Here is a 7,283-nt window from a genome sequence, read left to right as displayed (position 1 = left end):
GACCTAGCCTTCTCCTTAGGAGCAGGATGAGGAGTCGGCTGACGGTCCCTGACCGACTTCTGTTTGCCAGCTTGGGCTGGCTTCTTGGCCGACTGCTCCTTTCTAGGAGTAGGCGACTTCTTTGAGGCGAGCTGCTTGATTTCACCCCTGAGGCTGCTCAGGAGTGACATTAGCTCATCCCGAGTGACGGGAGCTGATCCTGCCGCCTGGGAAGGATCAACCGGCCGCCCCGAGGGCTTCTTTGGCTGACCAACAGTTTTGCTTGGTCCTGCCTGAACATGGGGACGCTCTCGCCGTTCCTTACTGCGGATGCGTTTAGAGATGAGGGATCCATTTGGATCCACATAGGTTTCGACATCAGCGTCGTCACCTGAGTCATGGTCCGTTTGGACCAGTACATCATTTGGAGGCCGAATGGTCTCTGGATTTGGTACAAGCTCTTGTGAAGCCATTTCAGAGGTACTCTCCCCACAGACGGCGCCAAATGTTTCGGGGGTTTTTGTCCCTCGGGAGAGTTACAACACTGAAACTGGATTCAACTGAGGATGCCTGTACCTGCAAAGCAAACGGACCGCCGGATGGTCGGTGGTCCGCCTCCGAAGATTAAGTCAGTAAATATTCGAAGAAGAAACGTGCGGAAGTAAAGTTATCTGCTTGGATTCCAAGCTCAGGTAAAGTGTTGTGTGTTCCTTGAAAACGACAGCTCTGTGGTAAGTGACGTATTGTCTCGTGTTGTGTGTCAAGAATTCTCTCTTTTTTCGTCTCTCGTCATAAATGACGTAACGTCCCTATTTATAGGGAAAAGTGCGCCCTCCTAGGATCTGATGACCTAGGAGTTAGGTCACGCCGTTTTGCGGCGCCTCGGGATTTGGGCCTTAGAAGGCCGCCATCCCAGGGCCAACACCTGAGTGACACGTGTCATTGTGCCCAAAAGGATTCTGAAGCACCTTTTGGGTGACACGTGTCGCCGACTGAATGGTCCCTGCTGGACCTTCAGTCCACGTAGGACGGAGAAGAGTCCACCCTCCACGTGTCATCACTCCATAGGTCCAAATGGCACCTATATGGAGGACACGTGGCGCTTTCTGGCTGGGCTACCTGGCCGGGTATAAAAATACCCAAATCAATCACAATATCATGAAAATTACCAACGGTGAGTTCCATGTTGGACCCTTTGGAGCATGACAATGTAGCTTCTTCATAACACTGTAGTAAAAAAAGTACATTAAAATTTTATTAGTCGTGTGACTACTAAATTAGTTATTATTAGCAATAATCATCACTAGGTAGCTATATATATTTACTTTTGCATTATAGACTTCACGAGCCACTTCTCCGATGATCGAGCTGAATCAAGGTGATAAATTGTGTTATTGGAATTACAAATTACCATGAGGATCCAATGCTCCCTACATAAATTCACAATAAACAAGAAAATTAATATTTAGGAGTCAACATAAAATGAGGTCAAATCGAATGAATTTGACATGGTTAGACTTACTCTTTATAACATGGGGCGAATATGAACTTGTCTCTCGCACGCGCTGATTCCCTGATACTTTGCTCAACATAGTGCAACACGTTATGGGGGTTGCCTATGATTCTAGTAGTGGATAACTGCTCGGGGCATAACCACCCACCTTTAAAAGGAGAATCAATATTAGTTTAGTGCTCCTGTAGTGCTCTGCATGCATGAACATTGAATAAATAATCACATGTAGGATAATCACCATAAATTTGAATAACTTGAAAAAAGTGTAGATTATGTGGGCGTTGAAGTACCTCATGAATGTTTGAATGAGGGAAATGTTATGCTTTGCACCACGTAGAAATTCCTTCACATCTTCTTTGCTGATCCATGCAACTGCATCCTCATCATAATGGAAAATTACCTTAGGAAGTGCAACTTCCATGGGATCGACCAAATGACAAGCACGGTTGTGAAGAAAGGTCATGTAAGCAGAGAGAAATTGAAGAACAATTTCTTCAACTAGTGGTGTAGGTTGCATGGGTGAACCTTTCGAAGAGTGCAACTTCGACGCTTGTTCACTTTTGGACCTTTGTTCACTTAGCTTCTTCTTAGGTTGATCAATACTTTTAGGCTTGTCCACCCTCTTTCTCTTTGAAGTTCTGCTTCCACGCAAAATCTGAAATAGTTTGAGAAAGAATAAGTTAATAAGTTGAGAAATGAAGAAAATAGGTAAATGAGAAGCCATTTTGGCTCAAAATGGCTTTATTTTGATGAATTGGACCCAAAACCTTAGAACTTAGCTTCTTTTATGTAATTTCAACTGAAAATAACTTATAAATATGTAATTATAATATGGTTTGAAAATGAATAAGTTTATAAGTAGAGAAATGAAGAAAATAGGCAAATGAGAAGCCATTTTGGCTCAAAATGGCATTATTTTGATGAATTGGACCCAAAACCTTAGAACTTAGCTTCTTTTATGTAATTTCAACTGAAAATCACTTATACATATGTAATTATGATATGGTTTGAGAATGAATAATATTATAAGTTGAGAAATGAAGATACTAGGCAAGTGAGTAGCCATTTTGGCTCAAAATGGCTTTATTTTGATGAAATGTGCCAAAAAACTTAGAACTTTGCTTTTTTTATGCAATTTTAACTCACAATCACTTATAAATATGTAATTATGATATTTTTTGAGAATGAATAAGTTTATAAGTTGAGAAATGAAGAAAATAGGCAAGTGAGAAGCCTTTTTGGCTCAAAATGGCTTTATTTTGATGAATTGGACCCAAAACCTTAGAACTTAGCTTCTTTTATTCAATTTCAACTCACAACCACTTATTAATATGTAATTATGAGATGGTTTGAGAATGAAAAAATTTATAAGTTGAGAAATGAAGAAATTAGGCAAGTGAGTAGCCATTTCGGCTCAAAATGGTTTTATTTTGATGAAATGGGTTAAAAAACTTAGAACTTTGCTTCTTTTATGCAATTTCAACTCTCAATCATTTATACATTTGTAATTATGATATGTTTTGAGAATGAATAAGTTTATAAGTTGAGAAATGAAGAAAATAGGCAAGTGAGAAGCCTTTTTGGCTCAAAATGGCTTTATTTTGATGAATTGGACCCAAAACCTTAGAACTTAGCTTCTTTTATGTAATTTCAACTGACAACCACTTATAAATATGTAATTATGAGATGGTTTGAGAATGAATAAGTTTATAAGGTGAGAAATGAAGAAAATAGGCAAGTGAGTAGCCATTTCGGCTCAAAATGGCTTTATTTTGACAAAATAAGTCCAAAAACTTAGAACTTTGCTTCTTTTATGTAATTTCAACTCACAATCACTTATAAATATGGAATTATGATATGGTTTGTGAAAGAATAAGTTGAGAAGTTGAAAATTGAAGAAAATAGGCATGCGAAAAGCCATTCCCCGAGTTTTTTTTTTTTTAAAAAAAAAAAAAAATTTGCTCTAAATTTTTTTGAAAAAAATACGCAATTTTCACCAAATCGGAACACTTGAGGGAGCCGTCCTCACTTTCGTTACAGCGAAGGCAGCCCGGGCCGAGGCCACAACATCCCTGGCAGCCGTTTACCAAGGGTGCATCAGTCTCGGCAAGCTGTTGCCAAGGCTACAGCTGCCATGGCAGCCGCCTCCCGAGGCTGCAGCAGCCATGGCTGCTGCCAGCAGCGGTTGCCGAGTCTGGAGCTTCCTGGGCAGCGCCTCCCGAGGTCTAAGCTGCCCGGGCAACCACTCTTGAGGCCGGAGCAGCGCAGGGAGCTGATGAGTGTCATTTATGGCACTCAAAGGGTAGTCTTTTAGGATGATTTCATCTCCTTTTATGCTTTCTTATCTTATTTTTTGTCCTTTTTCTTTTAATTCCTTTCTTTCTCTTTTTTTACTTGTGTTTTTCGTGTTTTCTTCGTGTTTTCCTTTTATTCGGTTCTTTTTTCCCTTTTATTCCTTTCCGTTGTTTGTTCGTGTAGGTACCTAGGATTTATCTTTGCAAGGGGATCAAGATAGGCTATATTGACTAAGCAAGGAGGAAGTAATCGACTTAGAGAGGGCTTGGAGAGGCGTCGGAGAAGGCATCAATCCCTGCAAGTCTGCCGCGGGCGCGAGCTTGTATGCACCAAATTGGCAGATTTCGACCACGAACTCTCAGCGGTCTGGCGGCAGGCTTCCCGCGGGCGCGGGTAGTCTGGAGAGCCCGCTCTGTACCAGAGAGACCGCGACCCTCTGATCACCCCTTTGGAAGCAAGGGATTCGCCGCGCCTTTACCGCAGGCGCGGAGGCCTTTGCCGCGGGCGTGGGCTAGAAGACCCGCGGGCGCGGGTGTTGCCAAGAAAGCCCGCGGAGTTTGGAATGGGTTCCGTACGCATTTTTCCGCGGGTGCGGGGTTTACTAGAGAGGGCGCGGGGATCCTGTTTTTCTTCTTTGCCTATAAATACACTTGTAATTCCTTTTTAAAGATAACTTTTAAATAATTTTTATTAGCTTAGTTTTAGAGAGAGAAGCTAGAGAGAAGCTAGAGAGAAGTTCTTGGTATTGGATTTGTATTTCTACATTGGATCAATTGTGCTTGGATTTCCTCATTTTCAATCAGTAATGTTAGTAAGAATTTCTTCTTCTAGTTCATCTCTTTACTTAATTATATTGATTTAGTTTCATCTTTGATTGTTTAAATTGCTTGGATTTGAATTGGATATTGTAGTTGATATTGTTTTCTCTTGATTTTGATTTGGAATGATGATCAATGCTAATTCTAGTGATTTGTTCTTGAGCTACACCATGATTAGTGAGTAGATTAGTTGCTAGGGAGAAGGGGAAGCATGCTTGATTGATAATTTGTGCTAGTTGATGATCTTTGATTGATTGAATTGTTGCAATTAAATTGCTTGACATAGTTTTGCATGTGATTAATTATTTTAGGAATGATCAACCTATAAGATTAATCTAGATTGCATTGTAATTCTTAATGACATGACCCATCAATTTGAGAATTGCTTTAATTGATTCAGTTTGATTGTGAATTTCCTTGATTAGCCATTCATAGTGACCCTTAGTTTGTCCTCTAGGAGATAGCTCTTGAACTCTCTTGATTGCTACTATTGTTGGTCCTTTGCAATGCTTGAATCAAACGAAGAAATCATCGATTATCATGATTATTGAACTAGCATGTGGAACCTATATCCCTAGTATTTAGTTTATTGAATTACTTGATTAGTCTAATTTTGCTTCCATAATACCAACCATCTCTCACTACAATTTCCAAAATATCTTGATTTAGGCTAAAAGTTAACACAAACTAACTCCTTTGGGTTCGACCCTATACTTACCTTATACTTGTATTAGGTTGGTTTAGGATTTTATAAATTGTGTTTGACCGAGAGAAGATTAGATAACGACCTAGTTTTTCACTCGTCTAAATGGCGCCGTTCCCGGGGAGTGATATTAGTGCTTAGCTTTAGTTGTTGAGTCTATTTCACTTTAATTGAAAAAAAAACAAAAAGATTTTGTTTCTTAAGGCTACATTTGTAGCCGTGCTACTAATATTTTTATTAAGTTTTGCATGTATAGAGCTCGTGATCGATCCATTGTGCCTTTTGACCTGGAAATCGAAAGGACTCTTTCAAGGAGAAGAATTGCTAGTCGATCCTTGGAATTTAGTTCCTCAAGCGAAGAAGGGTTTGAAGAAGAACTAGGCATGGGAGAACAATTAAGAATTGCTTTAAAAGAATTGGGAATTCCCGGTGCGTACAAGTTTGAGAGTGGAATCGCTCCACCTACAACACCGGTGAATGACTTCGAAATTAGGCTGGCTATGATTGCTTTGATCAAAAGGAGACAATCTAGCGGAGCTAAGAATGAGAGTCCGTTGAACCATCTCAAGGAGTTCGAAAATTATTGCAGCACTATCAAAGTGAACGGAGTTTCTTAAGAATTCATCCGGCTAAAGTTGTTTCCATTTTCTCTCATAGGCCGAGCCTTGGAATGGTTGGATAAGGAGGTAAAGCCAAATTCCCTACGAACATGGGACGAAGTCACCAAGGAATTCTTGCCTTGATTCTACCCACAAAAGAAAACGGCGGAGGCTAGAGCTTTGATTCAAGGGATCAAGCAAAGACCTAATGAAAGCCTCTAAGAAGCATGGGAGAGGTATAAAGAGTACCAAAGGGAATGTCCTCACCACGGAATTCCAACCTATCAAGTCATTCAAATTTTCTATGGTGGCCTAAGTCCTTAAGGAAAATCATGCCTTGATGAGGGTGCCGGAGGTCCCATAATGAATCGGACAGAAGAGGAAGTGGTGGACATTATAGAGGACATGGTTAAGTACTATAGAGATTGGAAAGATGGTGACAGGGATTCAACTAGCAAGAGTGGCTCTTTGGTGTACTCTATAGACCATCTAAATGCGATCAACAACTTATCCTCACAAATGACAAACTTGGGGAATGAAATGACCGCGATCAAGGCCAAGTTGGAAAGCTCCTCTTCTTCTCAAGCTTCGAATTCTCCCTCCCAATTTAAGGTGAGAGGTACTTTTTCTAACTCTCAACCCCCTCCCTCTTCGAATAATATGCCTAGTGGTTGCTTGTTTTGTGATACATGTGGATCTTATGATCATGACTCTTGTAATTGCCCTCATGCTTCTCCGGAATGTGGTGATGATTTTGATAATAGTGAGAGTGAGCATGTGAATTATGTGTCAAATAATAATGTGCAAAGGTTTGATAATCAAAGAGGTCAATGGAATAGGAATTACTAAAAACAAGGTAATTTTGACTACTATAACCTTGATTGTTATAGTTGCCACGAGAACCTTGGTTCCCTTAGTTCCTATGGGGGCCGGGGTGTCGTGCTATTTCAGCGGTTTTATTTTCAGAGTGCCTAACGGTTATTTAACACTAAAAAAATTGATAAATAAATAATTTACCTCATTATTAATCAACTTGACCCACGCACGTGGCCAATCAACGAAGCTACCTACAGCTTGCCAAAGCTTTGTTATCTCAACCTCCTCTATCGGTACGGGTAGTGGGATGTCTTTGAACCCCTCAACCACCAAATCGATCCCAATCGAGTAATGATGTGGCCCTGCCGTAGCACCGGTCGTCGCTTGGGCACTACCATACACCACCCAACTCAACGCCATACTATTTGCATGCCCCGGGGCTAGAAGTGCACACCGGGTGTCTTCCTACACAAGTATATAAAAAAGAAGATAGTTAAGTAGTACTTTTACTACAACATAGATAATATAACCAAATTCATTAAGGTAGAGGGTTACAAATC

The 7,283-nt window shown here is 40.5% G+C and overlaps 1 non-coding gene across 1 annotated transcript; it reads right to left on the bottom strand.

The window, feature by feature from the left end:
* Positions 1 to 6,076: 6,076 nt before the first annotated feature.
* Positions 6,077 to 6,182, bottom strand: LOC145641297 (small nucleolar RNA R71). The gene has a single exon (XR_014115344.1). It is a non-coding gene; the product is annotated as a small nucleolar RNA R71 (small nucleolar RNA).
* Between the last annotated feature and the right edge of the window lie 1,101 nt (positions 6,183 to 7,283).

The sequence above is a fragment of the Chenopodium album genome, chromosome 7 (genome assembly GCF_948465745.1).
Source record: "Chenopodium album chromosome 7, dcCheAlbu1.1, whole genome shotgun sequence".
NCBI classification, from domain to species: domain Eukaryota; kingdom Viridiplantae; phylum Streptophyta; class Magnoliopsida; order Caryophyllales; family Amaranthaceae; genus Chenopodium; species Chenopodium album.
This window is presented reverse-complemented; position numbering and strand designations above follow the sequence as displayed.